This window comes from Bactrocera oleae, chromosome 2, assembly GCF_042242935.1.
Source record: "Bactrocera oleae isolate idBacOlea1 chromosome 2, idBacOlea1, whole genome shotgun sequence".
In the NCBI taxonomy this organism is placed as follows: domain Eukaryota; kingdom Metazoa; phylum Arthropoda; class Insecta; order Diptera; family Tephritidae; genus Bactrocera; species Bactrocera oleae.
In genome coordinates, this window is record NC_091536.1 from 37,525,648 (window position 1) to 37,546,955 (window position 21,308).

The 21,308-nt window shown below is 37.6% G+C and overlaps 1 protein-coding gene across 2 annotated transcripts in view; it reads right to left on the reverse strand.

The window, feature by feature from the left end:
* nvd (cholesterol 7-desaturase nvd) overlaps positions 1–8,960 on the reverse strand; it is a 410,950-nt gene extending 401,990 nt beyond the window's left edge. The window contains exon 1 of one of the 2 annotated variants that reach the window (XM_070112982.1): positions 8,821–8,960. The gene's annotated coding sequence lies outside the window, so the exon portion shown is untranslated. The remainder of the gene's footprint in view (positions 1–8,820) is intronic. The other variant, XM_070112983.1, reaches the window with a different exon arrangement.
* Positions 8,961–21,308: the final 12,348 nt, after the last annotated feature.

The following is a 21,308-nucleotide window of genomic DNA, read 5'->3' on the forward strand; positions in this document are numbered from 1 at the left end:
TACTTTAGACCGTATGTATACGGCAGAAAATTCTTAATAAATAGTGATCATCGCCCTCTGCAATGGTTACATAATTTAAAAGAGCCAAATGCAAAACTGCAACGGTAGAAGATTAGGTTGAATGAATACGATTTTGATATTAAATACATTCCAGGTAAAGAAAATAATGTTGCCGATGCGCTAGCTCGGGTTTGAATTGAAGAATGTAACGTTAATGAAGAAACTGCTTCAAATGTAGCCACAGTCCATTCCGCTGACGAAGTCTCCGGGGAGTTTATTAAAATTGCCGAACGGCCATTGAACGTATTCAAAAACCAAATTAAGCTAATAAGATCTAACCAAAATTGTACTAAGACATGCAAAATATTTTCAAACAATCTTACTACTATATATTATACGGAACTAACAACTGAATATATAAAGGACTTAATTAAAACTCATTTGTTAAACAAAAATACAACAATACTTATGACCGATGACGACGACCTTTTATAATTTCAAAGCATTTATAAAACTCTGATTACTTCAAACAGATTTAAAATTTACCGAACCATGAAATAATTAGAAAATATTGAAGATTATTCTGCCTTCAAATCAAAAATATTAGAAATTCACCTCGAAGGACTGCATCAAGGAATCGAAAAATTAGCAAACTGTTTCAAGCAAAAATACTATTACCCTAATTACTTTAAAGAGATAACTAAATTAATTAATGAATGTGAGTTATGCAACCATTGCAAAAACGACCACATCTCGAACAAATTACCATTTGCCTCCTGTGTATGAGACTCGAGAAAAGTTTGTAGTCGACTTTTGGAAATGGGATGATGAAAATTATCTAACATGTATTGATTTGTTTACCAAATTTGCGACAGCTGAAAAAGTATCAGCTTTAAATTGGTTAGAAACTAAGAAAGCCCTCCTAAAGATTATTAATTTTATGGGACCTCCGAAGACATTAAAAATGGACCAGGACCAAGGTATCAATAATGTTAGCATAAAGCAGTGGTGTCAACAATTGAATATAGCAGTCGAAGTCACAACTGGGAAAACTGGTATTGGTGACATTGAGCTGTTTCATAAAACAATTAATGAAAAATTGCGAATTATTTGTAGTAGGGGATAAAGAGTTGAAATATCTTCAAATTGAACAAGTATTATTTACCTACAACCTTTTTTATTCATTCCACTACAGGTGAAAGTCCGTATCATATATTTTTTAACAAAAAACATCCAAAAACCAATCTCCAATTAATTAAAAGAAGAAGGATAAATAACATAAATCAAAACTGACAAGAAAAAGAAATAGTTTCGAATTTTGTTAGCGCCGAAACCTCTAGGAAAATATTGGATAAGATTAGTAACCCTTATAAAAAAGTACGGCTTGTTCAAACCGAATCTGATGGGGAACATCATGTAGTAAAGTTTAAAAACAGGAAAGTAAGAAAATACAAAAGCCAATTTAAAAGAAAGAAAAAGTATATATAACTGATTTATGTTTATAATTAATAGTTTTAAGTATTTTGCAAAAAAAAAAAACCAAATGGGTTAAAGCATTTAGTAATATTATTGAGAATTATATGAATTTGTTAATTTTTTTTAATTCTCTTCATTTTGTAAATAATAAAAACAAAAAACTGCAATGAGGACATTGCACAATATTTTTAGATGAAAGGAGTGACATTGCTACACTCACTCAAAGAAGAAATATCTCTAATACGCTCTTACACGTGTTATGAGTAAAAACAATCAAGGTAATCTTCGGAGAAAGTTGTTATCGAGAGTTTAGTTCAGTTCTTGAGCAAACATTGAAATGATATATTGTAAATTAAGTATTAAATTGTTAATAAATATATATAAAATTAAATCGTATAGTTTGAAAATATTACTTGTAGGTAAATATAATGCGATTTTGTACTAAATCAATATGACATTCCAGCATACCTGGGCACTCATATTTCCTATTAAAGTCGGTTTATTTCATACTATACATTTCGGAGAGAATGTGAACAAAATTAAATAATACTGTATCATTCGGCATATTTTAATATTAACAGTGTCAAAGGTTCTTATATTCAGGGCATGTACCCTATGGTATACAGTAAAACGGGGGTACCCGCTTAACTACCAAACCCGCTTAAGTACCAAACCCGCTTAAATAACCAAAATTTTTGTGCTTAGTACTCACCGCCTAAGTAACTCAAAAAGCTGTGATTTTTAGTGAGGCACTTAAGTAGGTTTTACTGTAATTTATTTTGGTAGCAAAAACAAGTGCACTCGGTACAAAAATTCGCGAAGAAACGAACTTTTAGTTCAAATGCATTATTTTATAAAGTTTTACAGCACATAAAAATGCATTAAATAGCTTTAATTTAACATATTTAATTACTAAAGACTTAAGGCCTATCAGCTCCTCTTCCTTTTCTATTGAAAATGCTGGCGAGGCATATTTGCACCTAAGTTACCCGAGGGATAATTTCTGAGTAGCTAACTTATAAATAGTAACGAAAAGTCTGTAGGCAATGCCCTGTACATTATCGTGTAAAGTTGAGGAAACCATTAAATTTAATAAATTTGATAACGGGAGAGCGTTTGACAATAATAAATATTGGAAATGATAACAACATCTTTGGACATATTTGAAGTTGGACCGATCATAGTTTTTAGTCTTCTAAGAGGTGTGTTCAAAAAATAACGGGAATTTTAAAGTAAAAATGTCGATAATTGGAAGAATCGCTTTCATAAGAGCATAAAATCGAATGGGGACTACTTTGAAGATGAAAATATTAACGTAGATGGATGAAAAAATATTAAAAAAACACACGAAAATTTATTGGAACGTTTTAAGTCCGAAATTGTAAAAAAGCGACCGCATATGACAAAGAAAAAAGTCAAAACAAGTCAATCAAAATAGTAACAACAAGTAAGGAAGGGCTAAGTTCGGATGTAACCGAACATTTTATACTCTCGCAAAGTCAAATGGTATACTCGTTTGAGATTTCTTTGTGGATTGGCTGATATTTTCGGTAGAAGGTCAACTATAGGCACTGGGGTCCACATATTTAGTACTTAGGGGCTTGAAGAGTTTTGGTTCGATTTAGACAATTTTTAGTCAACAGAGGGCATACTTTAAACGTATTATTCACGCAAAGTTTTACCCCTATATAATCATTGTTGCTTGATATGCATAGTGGATAGTGAAAGAATCAGATGGAATTGATAATAGTGTTATATGGGAAATAGGCGTGGTTGTAGTCAAATTTCGCCTATTTTCGCACTATGGCATATAAATATGTAAAGAACGTTATTCACCGAATTTGGTTGAAATCGGTTTAGCAGATCCCAAGATATGGGTATTCACCTAAAAGTGGGCGGTTCCACGCCCACTGACTAATTTTGAACGCGGTTATAGGAACGGTCATCTTATACCATCCAAGAGATAAAATTTAATGTCTCTGGCGTGTTTAGTGCTTGATTTATCGCGCTTTTAGTAGTTTTTAACAGTACCGTTATATGGGGAGTGGGCGGAGTTGACACCCGATTTCACCCATTTTCACACTGTGGGTAGAGGTTCTAAAAAAATTTGCTTCCAGTGAGTTTTGTTATTATAACATTAGCGGTTTAGGTGATATGCACATTAAACTATTACACATTAATTATTAGAGCCGGGACCACGCCTATTTAAAAAAAAAAAAATTTTACTGCAGATGCCCCTCCCTAATGTGACCCTGTGTAATAAATAACTTATATCTTATTGCGGAGCTTAGTTATGGTAATTTATTTGTTTTTGATTAATGGCCGTTTTGTGGGCGTGGCAGTGGTCCGATTACGTCCATCTGCAATATCAACCGTCTCACAGTACCCAGAAACATGTCTACCAAGTTTCATAAAGATATCTCAACTTTTACTCAAGTTACAGCTTGCACGGTCGGACAGACAGTCACCCGGATTTCAACTCGTTTCTTCATCCTGAACATTTATATATAGGTATATAACCCTATATCTAACTCGATTAGTTTTAGGTGATACAAACAACCGTTAGGTGAACAAAACTATTGTACTCTGTAGCAACAGGTTGCGAGAGTATAAAAAAGCATGAATTGCGCTTTGAATTACTGCTACATCCGGTAAGAATTTTTGCACGAAAGAAGAGGTTATCACTGAAACTAAGGCCTATTTTGAGGTAAAAGACAAATCTCTCTACAAATGTGGTATTGAAATGTTAGAGCGGCGCTCATATGATTGAGCTGCTCTTGATGGAGATTATATTGATGAATAAAGCCAATTTTGAACAAAAACAAGTAAAAACGTTAACTTCGCCGAAGCTATAATACCCTTCACAAATACAAAGGCCCCTTACAGGAACTTGATTCCGAACGTTCAATTTGTATGGCAGTTATATGATATAGTAATCTGATCTGACCAATTCCTGCAGAGAATAATTTGTTGCCTTAAGCAATAACTCGTGCCTAATTTCGTGAAGATACCTCGTCAAATAAAAAAAATTTCCATGCAAGCACTTTACTCTGATCGTTCAGTTAATATGGCAGCTATATGCTATAGTCGTCCGATCTATACAATTTCTTCGGAGATTAGATTAATGAATTAAATAATAATACAAGCCAAATTTCGTGAAGATGACTCGTCAAATGAAAGAGTTTTCCATACGAGCACTTCATTCCGATATCGGCCGTTCCGACAAATGAGCAGCTTCTTTGTTAGAAAAGGACAGGTGCAAAATTTCAGATCGATATCTCAAAAACTGAGGGACTAGTTCGCGTATATACAGACGGACAGACGGACGGGCAGACAGACGGACATGGCTAAATCAATTCAGCTCGTCACGGTGATCATTTATATATTATAATATATACTCATTATAATCAAGAGTTACATAGCATACAAACTCAAATATGTAATGAAGAAAGATAACAATTCATTCGGTAATTGTTTTATATCGACCTAAGAGCAAAAATTTATGAGCGTATTCAGGATTTAAAGCTTGATAGAGTGGTCATACTTGTATGTCTTCTTATTCCAGCTTAGATAATTATAGAGAATAAATACAAAAGTGTATAATACATACAACAAGTAAGGAAAGGCAAAGTTCGGCTGTAACTGAATATTTTATACTCTTGCAACTTGCAAGGATCACAGCCGGTGAAATACTTATAGGTGTTGACAAAACTTTATCATAAACAAGTAAGGAAGCTCTAAGATCGGGTGTAACCTAACATTTTGTACTTATGCAACTTACAAGGATCAAAACTTTATATGAAACTAGGGAAAGTATAGCCGTGATTTCATCAATTTAAGACAAGAGGATGCACTGTTATTAGAAAGAGATTATTTCTGGATGTTATTAAGTTTTCTTACGTATTGACCGATATGTTAGGTGCGGTGTAAAGGGATCCGGAAGTTCGAAAATATTTATGTTAGGTGTATGAGGGCTAAGGGAAGTATTGACCTGCTTTTACCCATTTTTGGCAGAAGTTATAGTTTGAATTCGACAAATTTTTAAACATAACATGAAATACCTCATGAATAAGAGGACACTATTTGTGCAAAGACTTATTCTGATAACTTTATTGATGTTTGATTTGTATGTTGTAATGTGAAAGAATCAGATGGAATATAAACGTTTGTTATAAGGGAAGTAAGCGTGGTTGTCATCTGATTTCGCCACAGTGTGTAATAGGAACTCACACACCGAATTTTTACTCGGTCAAGTAGTTCCCAATATATAGGATTTCGCTTCAAGGTGGGTGGTTCCACGCCCATTGTCAATTTTTTACACCAGCTCCTATAAAGCTCTTCCCTACCCTCCTAATTGTTTTTTGATTTGATTGATTTGACACTTTTGGCGCGTTTGTTTATTGAGTTATCGCACTTTTAATGGTTTTCAACATAACCGTTATATGGATGGGAGTGGGTGTGGTTTTTATCTGATTTTACCGATTCTCACAGGGTGTGAAAAATGTTAAATTACTTCTTCTCAGCAAGTTTGGTTGATATATCTTTAGCGGTTTGGAAGATATGTTCATTAAACCATTTAGGGGGCCACCCACTTTAAAGAAAATATTTTAGTCCACAGGTATACCTGGCTATTGCGATCTCCTGCTCTAAATAACAGTTTTGTATCTTAATTCTTGGCTTTGTTATGGCACATTAAAGGTTTTCGTTTAATGGCGTTTTATGGGTACGGCAGTGGTCTAATACCAACCATTAGGTGAACAGAACTGTTATACTGTTATTGCGAAAGAATTCAACAAGCAAATTTAGTATCTTATTAATTTATATTGAAGATCATGCACTCACTTAGTTTTAACAATATATTTAATTGCGTCAACAAAAATTATAATAAAATCATCATAAAAGAGAAATATGTGATTTAAACTCAACCGAAGAGGCTAAATGTTATATATTGAGGTGATGTGAAAAACGTCAACCAGAGAATTAAAATTCCTTGTATTAGGGTTTATACCAACTTTATTCAAATTCAGTGGTAAGCCAAATAGTTTTCAAAGAAATTTGTCCATTTAATTCCATTAAAATACCACACAGTTTAACCAACCCGTTTCGATTTAAAGTCAAGTGAAAAGTCGGAAATATATCTATATGCTATATTAAAGGCAGAGAAAGGGACGTTGCTGGATACTGCTCAGATAACATACTATACTTGAGAACGTATTTTCAAGCGATTTTATAAAGATATAACTCACAAACTGAACGACATATTCATCATAACGCTTGTTAGAAAAACGAAAATCATTATATAATATATGGTATAAGTAGAATCAGAAGTTTGAAATTTGTATATTGAGATATAAAGTCTTGATGTATTGACCCGGTTTTATCAATTTTCGGGAGCACCACTTACTATTAACATGCCACATACTAATGATATACAAGGTGCGTTCCAAAGTAAACAGTAAAAAGTAAACTCTAGTGGCACCATCTATATGTCGACGGGTGCGTTAGAATCTGCTATCATTTATCGACTTCCAGTAAAAATTTCATGACGTTTCATCTATTGGAAGTGAAGTTATTGTGTTTTAAGTGTCAGTATGCTTTTGTCATCGGTGCGAAAATGAGCTTCGAACAAAGAGCCAACATTAAATTTTGTTTTAAATTTGGTAAAACCTTTACAGAAATGTTTCAATTGTTAAAACAAGTTTATGGCGATGATTGCCTATCCCGTAGCAGAGTCAACGTTTTCAAAGTGGTCGTGAGGACATAAATGAGAAAGAGTCGAAACCCGAAAAATCACGCCTGGAGAAATCAAAAGTGAAGACAATGCTGATTTGTTTTTATGATTGCAAGGGTATTGTCCACAAAGAATTTGTTCCATCCGACCAAAACATTATTGCGGTATTCTGCCTTGGAGTTTTGAAGCGTGTGGTGCGCCGTATTCGACGTGTTCTGCCCGAATATCGCGAAGATGGAAGTTGGCGTTTGTTGCACGATAATGCGCCGTCTCATTGATCGACGCTTGTGGCCGATTATTTGACCAAAAATCACATTTTAACAATCAACCACTCCCCGTATTCACCTGATATGGCACCGTGCGACTTCTACCTTTTCGGAAAAATGCATTTGCCGATGAAAGGAAAGCGTTATGCAGACGTGGAGGCCTTTCAAAAGGCTTGTACCGGCATACTGGCGGCCATAACGGGCAACGAGCTAAAACACTCGTTCGACATGCTTTTGGACCGTGCAAAAAGCTGTATTAAATCAGAAGGAGCCTATTTTGAATAAAATTAATTGATTTTGCCGATAAAATCATTTGTTCTGTCTTTTTTTTTAAAGTTCTGTTTACTTTGGAACGCACCTTGTACTCTCTGAGTTTCATTAAGGTACATTTACCATCACCAACATATAATATATGAAGTCTGCCGGTTATTCGAAAACCGTGATAAATTCTTTTAAGTAAAACCCGCTCTCTCGTTTTCACTAAGATAACTAACATATTGGCCGATATATACGGTATAAAGTAAGCCGGAAGTTCGAAATTGATTTGCATACTAGAAAGTGAAACAATCAGATGGAATTTAAAACTGTGTTATATGGAAAGTAGGCATGGTAATAGTAGGAATATCAAGGTAAGATTACAAATTTGATCGATATCCATCGAGCAGGTCCTGAGACATGAGTTTTCACCTAAATGTGGGCGGCGCCACGCCCATTATCTTATTTTAACCCTGGATCCTATAAAGCCCTTTTGTACCAAAATAGGTGTAAAATTTATTGTCTCTAGCGTGTTTACTTATTGATTTATGGCGCTTTTCCCTTGTGCCAAATTACAGTTTTATATCTTAATTTGGTGCTTAGTTATGGCACTTTATATATTATATTTTCGTTTAATTGCGTGTTATGCGTGACCATTTACGAACTCGTCCTCCCTTTTTTACAAAGGAATACGTGTACCAAGTTTCATTACTGTATCTTAATTTTTATTCAAGTTAGATTGCACAGACAGACGAGCAGTCAGATATCCGAATTTCAAGTCCACCATTTATAACTATATATATAACCGTATATCTATCTCAATTGATTTTATGTGATACAAACATCCTTTAGGTGTACAAAACTATTATACTCTCTAGCAACATGTTGCAAGAGTTCAGTGGGTTAGTGAAGACTAATGAAATTTAAGAATTAACGAGAATATACTTAAATGAGTATGAAATAATCACTTTTGGACAATTACAAATACAGGAATTCAAAGAGATAATAATCTACAAAATAAAAAAATGTCCGAAGACAGCAAAACTTATATCTAGTACATATTCTTGAACTCTTAAATTTACTAAAACTTACTCTGGAAAGTTATGTATATGTGTATTTAAACTCTTATAAAATCCACAATTTTTGACAACAAATAAACTTGCACTATATTTTTTCTATGAATGACTTAACAACTGTTAATAACAAATGCTTGTAATATTTTAAATTATAAATTAAATTTAGGCTCTTTAGTATGTCACTGTTCTTACAACTGATATAATGTGTAATATTGAAATTGTAGGCATCAACATACTTACATGTGATGATACATTAAAATGCAGGCAAGCTCAGTTTTTTGGGTCGTTAATACATATGTATATGGAAATGTTTATGTACGAGTATTAGCATTAAGATAGATCTTTTTTATCGTTATACTTTATTTTTCCACCTTCTAAAACAAATCTTGAAAAAGGCGAACCTCATAGTATAGTTTCAAAAATTTTATTACAAATTCATTAGTTCTTGACACAAATAATATGTTCAAAACAAATAAACAGCTGAAATTCACTTATGTATAAATAGTAGGGATGAACAATTCTAATAAATAAATGTGTACATGAGAACCACACTCTGCTTATTGTAGATTCTGCTCTAAATGAGAATGAAATATTTTAGAGATCCTATACAAATGTATGTAATTTTATTTTTTATGAAACTTTCTAATTGTGTTAGTGTCTGTTGTATAAATTTCAAGGCATATAAAAATGTGTGCCATGTATGTCATCTCCACTATGATAACCGGATACTACCGGCGATAATTTAATAAAAAAAAAAACGAAAATAAGTCACGTGAACTCAAATGTACAGAATACAGTGAATGGGACACCAGTTCGTATCAGTTCTAATTTGACCGATGTAGCCGACATGGGTATGATGTGAACCGGTGTGTTGTTATGGTGTAAGAGTACTTTTTTATTTACCAATGGTAGTCCAGTTTGACTGTGTGTACCGGTGGAACTGCGTTTTTCGACAGTCGAATTGCGCACCGAGATATTCCGCAGACACGTCCACTTGCCCACGCGGTTTATTAATATATTGTAATATATTAAATTATTGATTGTTATAGCAATTGCTCAGTCCAATGCCTGCAAGAATGAAAAAAAAAAAAAACTGCACTGAAGCTGTAATCACAAATACTCTCCGACCGTTCAATTTGTATGGCAGCTATATGATATAGTGATCTGATCAGAACAATTTCTTCGAAAATTACATATTGCAATTATTCATGTATAATTTCGTGAAGATACATCGTCCAATGAAAAAGTTTTTAATAAAAGCACTTGATTCCAATCGTTCAGTTCGTATGGCAGCCATATGCTATAGTGACCTGATCTGAACACCTTCTTCGGAGAATACATTATTGTCGCAAACAATAAATCATGCCTATACGAGCAGTATCTTAGTGGGGAAAGGAAAGGTAGAAAATTTCGGAACGATAGCTTAAAAACTGAGGGAATAGTTCATATGTATACAGACAGACGGACATGGCTAAATCAACCCCGGTCAAGTGTATATTTTATAGGGTACCCGACGTTTCCTTCTGGGTGTTACAAACTTCGTGAGAAACTTATTATACCCTGTTCAGAGTATAAAAATTTCTGCATTTGCTTTTATGTACAAAAAATGGAAAAATTCAATTCAATAGTAATACAAAAAAATGTACACATACTCGTCAATAAGTTATTAAAATATAGCGATAATACATTTGAATTCATTCTTGCAATAGACAATTTTAAACTGACTCCAAATGTTTAAAAATTAACAATTTTACTTCCGTAAAAGTTTCTCTTATTTGCTCCCAAATATAGTCCGCCATCATGCTCTCCGTTATATCGTAACGGAAGCGTTCTCCATGTTTTTCCGAATAAGCTTCCATATTATTAGAGACATTCTAAATCTGGTGACTGAGAAATCCGTAATAATATCAGTGATCTGCTCGTCATAATTTAGAGCTTTATGATTTGCATGGAAACCATGCCCTACCGCCTTAAAACTGTTTCAGGCTTTTTCTCCTTATTGGTAAGTAACTTCGGCAAAATATCACAATCCATTTCTTTTTTCTAGGCCCATTCCAGTTTTTATTTTCGCCTCTGAAAGCTTTGAAAAAGTTCTTGAAATATTGGAAAGATGATCACTTGGTTCCCTCCAACTTCTCGGCACTGCAAACTTCTTCGCTCTTTTTTCACATCGCAATCAGTTTACAATAAAACGTAACAAATTATAACCTAATAATGTGACCAAAATAGTTGATAATTATTATGAAGAAGAGGAAATAAACTAACTTATTTGAATATATCTGCAAAAGTTACATGACACATATGGAGCCCATTTTTTGTCCTGATTTTAATAGGTAGATAGAGGTAAGCTTGATATACATCGCAAATCTTTGAATTTTTACTTATGTATGACATTTTCTCTCTCATTTTAATAAATTCACCGAAAATATAATAAATAAAATATAACAAAACGAGTCAGCGTTTTCTTTACAACTTCTTTAAGACATTTTGTATTGGTTGTTCCACCAGAGAACTTAGAAGAAATTAAATTTTTTCCATTTAAGTTCTCTGGTTACACATACTGTAGTACACAACGAGCGATGCAAACACCACTCCCGTGTTCTTCCCTTTCTTTTGACGGCAATTTCAACATTATATGGGCGCGCAAACCAAAAATGGTCAAACCGCTATAATTTCTTAAAAAGCTATTATTTTTAATTTATAATCGTGCTTTCCCACATATATTTGTTTATATAATCATTAAGTAAACCCATGTTCCAAAAAAATTTTTTTTTTACCTGTGTTATTACGAGGGCTGCTATATATATTTCTGGCCTAATAATGAAAATACGAATATTTATCAACGAAAAGGTTGTTTTTTGTTTTTTCGGTCGATTGCTGTTTTGTTTCGGGCTCATACGCATAGATCCATGATTCGTCACCTGTGATGATCTTATAAACGTCTTTTGAAGCACCGTGATCGTATTTTTTCAGCATTTCTTTACACCAATCCACACGAGCCTTTTTTTGAGCGATTGTCAAATTGTGCGGGATCCAACGAGATCCGGCCAGGTGTTCATGCAATATCGAATGTATGCTGGTGGGAGAAATGCATAGGCATGCATCTATCTGAAGGTATGTTACATGACGGTCTTGCACTATCAGTTCACGTACGGCATCGATGTTTTATGGCACAACGGCTGGTTTTGGACGACCTTCACGATTGAATTCGTTGTACCAGTTTTTCACAGTGCTATAGGATGGTGTTTCATAGCCATATAAAGATTTTAGTTCATCGATGCACTCTTATCGTGATAATCCACGTCGAAAGTTGTGAAAAATGATCGCACGAAAATGTTCACGAGTTAATTCCATTTTTTGGACGAGATGAATTTTTTAATTCCCTGTAAATAAAACAATTCACGATTAAATGACAAAACGTTCTGAGTGATGTTATGCTAAAAAATGTCAAACTTTCCTATGGAAATGTCAGATTGCACCTGGCAACACTTAGTGTTGCCTAGGCCAGCCAGCTATATAGCAGCCCTCGTAGTTAATTTCTACTAGTATTACTGACTCAGCGAAATAGGGTCGTACATAATATGAACTGACTCCTTGTCAACGTATTTGGGATCAAAGAACAGCAACATATCACAACATTTAAAATGTTGTTTCTGTTTCCTAATTCGGTAATAAATCGTTTTCGCGATGAGTTATTTTCTTTATGTCACCGATTCGCTCCATCTAACGTAAATATTTTCGATTTCATATTCGTATTTTGTTTCACTTTTCACGTATATCAATTTTTCTTGACAAAGGATACGTTTGATGGATGGTTCGCTAAAATATATGTGCTCCTTGTAGAGATATGTACCAATCCTCCAACGAATCAAAATAGAATCAACTAACGCAAAATTGTAAGCAACAGGTCAGCTCGAACAGACGAGTTGCGGAACGTAAATCAATATGATTACATTTTAATATAATGTGTATTTAATATATCCACAGGGCATTTTAATGTACGAGGGCTGCTATATAGCTGGCTGGCCTATGTTTTGAAATTATTACTAGTTGTAGTTGTTTACAATGTCGTATTACAATTGTATGTACAAGTTGGATTTTATTTTTATTGTGCCAATGTTTATCCGTTGCAGTTCACGATAATGCATGTTGTTATAATTATATACATTATATACATCTGTACAGCGCGTAGTTTTCTCCACTTACTAAAAATTATAGCTTCAGGTTGCGTATCATCAACAGCTTTTGGCAAATCAATTAGCCCATAGCTGTTAAACTCGATATTATAATATAAATTATTTGCCACTTTTTCCCGTTATCTTTCGTTGGTAACCAACGCAACTCGTTGACCGAACACCACACAATCTGTAATATTATCTAAGCTCTTATCACAATGAAGCCTAACAAACCCATAGATTCGTAGATAGTCATCACCACTCGAAACATTTGTCGTTTTGGTGGTAAACTGAACTTGAGGAAGACCTCCGGACTGAAATTGTGATAAAAGGTTAGTTCGTCGCTGGTAGATAACCAGCAACTTCGGAAAACCGTTTAGAGTTGGGATCCTGACTGGATGAAGTGGACGTTATCTGCAGTCAAGATATTTCGTCTTCATTATCTATACTACGCAACCCGGCATCCACGAATGAAATTTGAACTAATTTGGTCACAGTGTGTGGAAATGTCTTCGCTAAACGTAGAGAGTTCTTTTTCAGCTATTGCATAGTTTTATTGCGGACTTTGAGTGCAGGGACTGAATTAAGAAATTTCGTACCGGAAATAAACCTAACATTAGAGAATGTTAATGAATAGAGAAGGCGTAAATGTTAGCTGTGCTAAAATGTTAATTGCTACATATGAGGGAACATCGAAAACGCACAAGCTCGAAAATAAAATTTCACTACCCTATCAATTTACGCAACGAACTACACCACTCTATAAGCAAAATGTACATACATATACATACGGTGATACGCCCACTGTCTAATTTTAAACGCGGTTCCTATAAAGTCATCTCATACCATACCAGAGATACAATTTAATGTTTTTGGCGTTTTAGTGCTTGATTTATCGCGGTTTTAGTAGTTTTTTACAGTACCGTTATATGGGGAGTGTTCGGGGTTGTCACCTGATGTCACCCATCTTTAAACTGTCGATCGAAGTGCTAAAAAGGTTTGTGCTCAGTGAATTTTGTTATGATAGCTTAAGCGGCTTAGGAGAAATGCACATTTAACCTTTTAGAGGGCGGGATCACCCCACTTTTTAAAAAAATTTTAACTGCAAATGCCCCTCTCTTGGGATGTAGAGCAGGTTCGCCTCCACGCGGTGCATCCTGGGTAACGCTAAATGACCTGCGGCCTCTACCGCCTTTTCTAGAACTCCTACGGATTTAACCTTTGCTCGACACGGACATAGCTTGGACACTTAGATGTATTGGTTTGAACCCTTGGCTGGTGGTCGTGGTATTCTCTCACCTGAGTATGCAGGGGTGACACCCTGCAGAAATGGCTGATGGGCTAATGCCAAGGCCGTTTCCGTCCCGCAGGCCTCAGAGTACCTCCCCCTCCTGTCATCATTAAGTTGGTGTGGTAGGTGTTTGTTAAGATGACTCCTTCTTTGCGCTGGTCGGCTCTGAACGAACTGCCTCATAAGGACGTGCGTCAACCCTCGCCTTGGCCTTGTAACCGAGAGAACCTTGGGACCATTTATAGGCGACTACCTTTCCAGGAGATGGATAGCGGCTCTGAGTAGAGACCCAATCAAAATTAATTCTGAAAATTTTACAACCAAGGACGATGGAGGAAGCAGGTCGAAACCGACCTCTTCAAAAGTGGACAGTTCCCTGGGGGGACATCCTTACCTATAAGGCCGAAACCGTCCCAGCTAAAGGGTGAGGATAAAAATTCCGGGGGTGCCTGGTCTACCGTCACTAGGGGCGGTAAGGCGGAGGGAGTGGGCAGGAATCTGGCGACTGACACCTTTAGCAATGCGGAAGTGCGCGGCGGATTCGCCAGCACTAGCAGAGGAACCAATGTCAAGTTCATGAAAAGGGTGCTAAGCGACGTTAATGACGGGAAAGTGGGGCCGAGCGAACCCCACACCTCGATGAAGCGACAGAGCCCGCAGGAAGGGGAATCCTCCCTTGGCAAGAAACCTCGAGTCGGAGCGGCACCGATGTTTAGCGAAATCGCTAAACTCGCCAGCTCAGTAGAGCTCGGGGTGTATGACAGCAGCAGGGGAGATGGAGCCATCTCCCATGATGAGTTGAAGCGGGTAGCGGCTGCTATCTCCACTGTGTTCATGAAGGTGGTCAGGGGAAGCCCTGGACCACCCCCAAGATGTGTAAGGTGTGCTGACGAACCGTCGGCATTCCTTTATAAGGAGGCGGTAGCCAGGGTGGGAGAAGTTTGGAAGGGAGCAAGGCTCGAGGCAGTGGCCAACTCGGATCTTCCGATGCGGTACTGCAATCCATCTCTTCCCACCCAAGACTGGAAGGTGGTTAGGCTGGAGAGGACCGAGGAACCATATCGGCGAGCGCTGATACGCCTAAACAAGGAGTCCCTCGCTCCTCTCAGCATTGCAAAGGTAGCCATAAGCTATGGCTTCGAGAGGGTCGTCCTTAGGATTCTCCCAACTGAAGCCTGGGCTGATGGCTCGTTGCCTCCAGCTGAGGTGGAGGAGAGTGGGAGAGCGACCCACTCTACAATGGACATCGACCCCATCCTATCGGATGTCGTAAGCACGGGGGGCGGATCGTCAGGCGATGATGGATCCGTCTTCAGTCTCGAGCGCCTGTTCGAGGGGGCCGGGGTCGATAGTACGGATGATGGTGCGGAACTCGCACTGCTGGAGAGGAGTTTAGAGGATGAGGATCCTCCATATTAACCTCCAGCACTCAAAGGCGGCCTCCGCCGATCTAATGCTTCGTCTAGGACGGGACGAAACTGACGTGGTCCTTATCCAGGAACCGTGGCTGAGCAGAAACGGTATCTCTGGTTTAAGGACAAAAAGCCACAAGCTCCTGGCGGCAAACAGCACAATTAGAACCAGAGCCTGCTTGTTGAAAAAAAAAACTTAACGTTTTTCTTTTGCCTAATTTCAGCAACGAAGATGTCGTCGCTGCTAGACTGGAGGACAGTGCTGGAGAACTCTGGCTTGTCTCAGCTTACATGCTGCACGACGACGAGGTGGAGCCATCTCCGTACCTGCTAAGAAAGGCTCTGACAGAGGCCTGGCGCAAAGGGGCCGGAGTCTTAATAGGCTCGGATGCAAATTCAAGGTACACCGTCAGGGGGAGCTCGGACATCAACGCAAGAGGTGAGTCACTTTTTGATTTTATTTGTAGTGTAGATCTTTCTATATGTAATAGGGGGAATAGCCCTACCTTTGTGACTGCTAGCAGGGCGGAAGCCCTTGACGTCACGCTAGCCTCCAGGGAAATTGCTCCTTTGATTTCGGAATGGAGGGTTCTAGACAATCATTCTTTCTCCGATCATAAATATATTGGTTTTGGCTTGAAAGCCTCACGCCCGGAGCTTAAAACCTATAGAAATTTTAGGAACACCAACTGGGTCCTCTACTGCAGGAAGCTTCGATCAGCTCTTCCAACCGCACCCAACAGGGATTCGATCCTCTCTGCGGATGCGGTCGATGAGCTCGTCAAGGTTTTCAGCTCTGTTAGTAGAACTACTCTTGACAGCTCCTGTCCTCTGAGAACTCAGAAAATCAAAAGGAAACCCCCTTGGTGGACTTCGGAGCTAACGGAGATCAGATGTTCGAGCAGAAGACTTTTCAACAAAGCCCGTAAAAGTGGCTCTAGTGACGACTGGGCGTTGTACAAGGCCGGACTGGCCATCTACCAGACCGAGTTGAAGAAAGCCAAGAGGGCTTCGTGGAGAGCCTTCTGCAGTAGTGTATAGGGCTGTCATGAGTCCTCACGGTTCAGGCGCATTCTTACAAAAAATCCTGCTCCAGTGGGATATTTAAAAAATGCAGATAGTAGTTGGACAACGAGCAGCGAGGAGTCGTAGAAACTACTCCTGGATGCTCATTTTCCACTAAATCACTCTGCTGAAGAAGTGCCACTGGGGGAGCTGCAGGAGGCTGTATAGCCTTCTTGGACCTTCTGGACGATCGTCACCTTACCTGGGCGTTGAAATCCTTCAAACCCTTTAAGTCCCCGGGGCCCGATGGCATTATTCCAGCGCAATTACAGCGTACGATTAAGATGTCATGCAGCTGGCTGGCCCCCATCTACGCGAACTGTGTTAGATTGCGCCATGTCCCGAAGGTCTGGAGACAGGTTAAGGTTACTTTCATTCCGAAGACCGGCAAAAGCTCTCACGTCGGTGTTAAAGATTTCAGACCCATCAGCCTATCCTCGTTTCTGTTGAAAACATTGGAGAGGCTTATGGATCTGTACATAAGGAGCAGAATACCGAGGGGTAAACTGTTACGGGCGCAGCATGCTTTGCATGATGTAGTGTCATGGCTGGAGATAGCTCTCAAGCACAAGGAATTTGCGCTCTAGCTTTGGATCAATGGACCTCGCGTGCACTCAGCAGACGCTGGTCGACGACCAACTTCTGTGCGACCGCGAGATCCTTCTGGCCAAGAGTGGAGCGCAAGAGGTCGGGGGGACTTCTCGTCCTGAGCAAAGTGCATCTCGCCGCTATGGTAGGAGTTCTCACTGGACACTGTCCAATGGGCACTCATGCGGTACAGCTAGGAGTACTACCCGATGCTAGTTGCCAAAATTGCATGGAGAAGGGCGAGGTGGAATCATCCCGGCACTTTTTCCCCCAATGTCCGGCTTTCGCTAGGCTGAGATTGAATTGTCTCGGCAATCACACTTTTGGCGGACCTGAATACTTAGCCGAAATGGATATTGGCCGTCTTAACAAGTTTGTTGTAAGCACAAAGCGTCTCGTCGACTTGTAAGGGTCTTTTGATACAGATTATAGGAGTTTTTGTAGGTATCACAACGGACCAGCGTCTAGAGCTGTCCAGGCCATTCCTTACTTGTTATTATAAAAATTTATTATTTCTGGTTTTCGTTTAGCGTCATCACGAACTGATATATCTGAATTGCATGCATTGTAGATATCAGAATGACAGCTTTATTTTTTGTAGGAACGTAGGAACGCATGTTAATCTTTTCGTGAAATCCAAAAACTGTCGAATACTGCTCCCGTGTCTTATACGCTCCCATAACACTAGGGATGTAAGGTTTTTTTTTTTTAGCGTGCCAACAATGGTAATATTCCACGACAACAAATGTTTAGCAACTGGTACAGTAGTAGAAAAGTTATTCATGCAGATGTTTCTACCACTACCTACGGATCCGCTAATTCTTTCACTACTCTTTCACCCTGATTTTTTTCTCGAGTATTATCTGTCTTACCTGTGTACATAATCCCTTGCAAATATATGCGTTTTCTGCATCACAAATCCACCAGATCTTTATACCATACTTAGCTGTTCCAGTACGGCCACGGTATGGATAAAGCTGTTCATCAATGGTCAAGTTAGCTGTTGGTTTGTACATCTGAGCTAAATTGTTTTTTTTTTTTAAATATTGTCCACACATCACGAATTGGAGCTGCCTTTTCTTCTTTTTTACGTTCACTTCGAGTATTACCATCGTCGATTCGCAAAAAAGGCCGAATATTATTATAAAAAAGACGAATAAGAATTGGAGTGCCATATGTCAAATGTATGATCTGTATTCGAAGTATTTGCTCCAGCAAAAATCAAGATACCGAAGAACGAATAAATTTCGGGTATCGTAACGGGCTTCCATTGATGATGTGAGTTTGGATTGTAGCATTGTACTCTTGGAAAATTGTTTCAGCTTTTTTATTAGTGTGACGGACGATTATATCAACCATTTCGTAGGTAAACTTTTTTTTGAAAGTCTCGCTAATTGACAACGTTTCCGTACTGCGATTAGGCCCACTCCGCTGGCGTACAACATTATGAGCTGCGGTCTAATGCTGAGTTGGTGGAGTTTTGTTCCACACTGTTTTATCTTTGGCAATAAAACTCCCATATTAAAATTATAATTAAAATATATGTAATGTTTACTTAGTCAGCTCTCGATAACTGTTCCATAGCTCTATTTTTCACTGTCAAGAGGACACCAAATGAAACACGTCTGATCCCACCATAAATCTGTTACATACTAAAACATGCTCGAATCTAGTGCGTGATAGAAAACAAAGAAATAGCCTTGAGTTTTTCTTTCTCTCTCGAACAGCATCTGCTCGGCTCCGAACAATAAAGGCCGGCCGACTACCTGGGGTGTCCCAAATAGGGTTCAGATGTCATTCACAATTCTACGTTGTTATTTTTTTTCCTTAAATTGTCACTGACTATTAATATTTGAAGAAAAAATTGTTTTTAGAAAAAATTAGAAAAGGTCGTTGCTAAAAGACGTCGGTAAAGTTGGTTACTAACATAAGGGTTAAATGACCAATTAAATTATAATTTTTAATCCAAGATATTTGGGATTAAAAATTTAAAAAATTTAGTTTTGATTTGAATCTTCTTTTAATTACACAGGCCTACAAAAAAATATTTTCTGTTTGGTGCCGCTAATTTTATGATATAACTTAAGATGGCGCGTGAAGCTGTCAAAATGATCGATCATAACCTATTGTTATACCCTGAACAGGGTATATTAATTTTGCCACGAAGTTTGTAACACCCAGAAGGAAACGTCGGAGACCATATAAAGTATATATATAAATGATCACCGTGACGAGCTGAGTTGATTTGGCCATGCCCGTCTGTCTGTCCGTCCGTCTGTCCGTCCGTCTGTATATACGCGAACTAGTCCCTCAGTTTTTGAGATATCGATCTGAAATTTTGCACCTGTCCTTTTCTCATAAAGAAGCTGGTCATTTGTCGGAACCGCCGATATCGGATCACTATAGCATATATCTGCCATACAAACTGAACGATCGGAATCAAGTGTTTGCATGGAAAACGTTTTCATTTGACGAGGTATGTTCACAATATTTGGCATGAGTTTTTGCTAGAAGAAGTAATGCAATCTCCAAAGAAATTGTTCAGATCGGATCACTGTAGCATATATCTGCCATACAAACTGAACGATCGGAATCAAGTAATTGCATGGAAAACTTTTTCATTCGACGAGGTATGTTCACAATATTTGGCATGAGTTTTTGCCAGAAGAAGTAATGCAATCTCCAAAGAAATTTTTCACATCGGATTACTATAGGATATAGCTGCCATATAAACGGAACGATCGGAATCAAGTTCTTGCATGGAAAAATTGTTCATTAGATAAAATATCTTCACGAAATCCGGCATTGATTTCTCTCAATGGCACATAGCTGCTATACAAACTGACAATCTAAATAAAGTTCTTATATGAAAAAAATTGTTTATGACAAGTTATCTTCACGAAATATGGCATGGATGATAATTGTCCAAGATATCGCTACAATTTTCGAACGAATTGTTCATATCAGACCACTATATTAAACAGCTATCATAGAAACTGACCGATCAAAATAAATTTTTGTATGGAAGTTTTTAGTATGGATTATTACTTAAGATGTGACTTCAATCTTTGAACGAATTGTTAAGATCGGACCACTATAGCATACAGCTGTCAGATTTAACCACTTTACAAATAATATATTATAAACAAATCAGATTAATTAATTATTTATACTGTCCAATTTGAGCTTTCAATAAAAATTATCTTATATCTGCCAAAAACTGTTTTGCTTGTGCCAAAAGGAAGGTGTGACATGTAGCTAATTGGGTCAATAAGTTGAAAAATGTGTTAAGAATAGATACATAAGAGTAAGGAGCAAAAATATTATTTAATTAACCATAAAATAAACAAATCCCTAATTATTCAAGATATATTATTATTTATTAATAAATCTAAAGATAATTATTCAGTTTTAAAACCCTAATTAACTGATGGATAGGTACAAAACAAAACCTAGGTAGAAGAGTAGGTAGGAAGTAAACATAGTTTGCAAGTTAGTTAGAAAGTATAACCTAGGTAAAAAAAAAACCTCTACAATGCACTTTCTGTAATTAACACATTAGTATTCCTACGAAAGTTGCTTGATGATACCAAGAAGGGCAAAAGAGTTTACAGATGTGAAGTCGGGCTCTAAAACATTCAATCAATAGGACCCAACGCATCGGATCACTTCAGAATCCAGAATATAGAGCAGCGGAGCAGGAGCGCGACACAATAGGACATTCGGCCAGTCGCTTGGATCCGGAATATAGAACTGAAGAGCAGGAACGCTACACCGCGGAACATTTAAATAGGAGAACCAATCCGGAATATAGAGCAGCGTTCTGTACGGCGCCAGAATGCAATAATAAGAGAAGAAGAGAGGCAACGAGATGCAGCATTGAGGAGAAGTCGTCGAGAAGATCCAATAAGAAGACGTCTTGAGCAAATTTTAAATTCTTCTCAAAGAAGAGTGACCCGCCAGCAAACCAGGC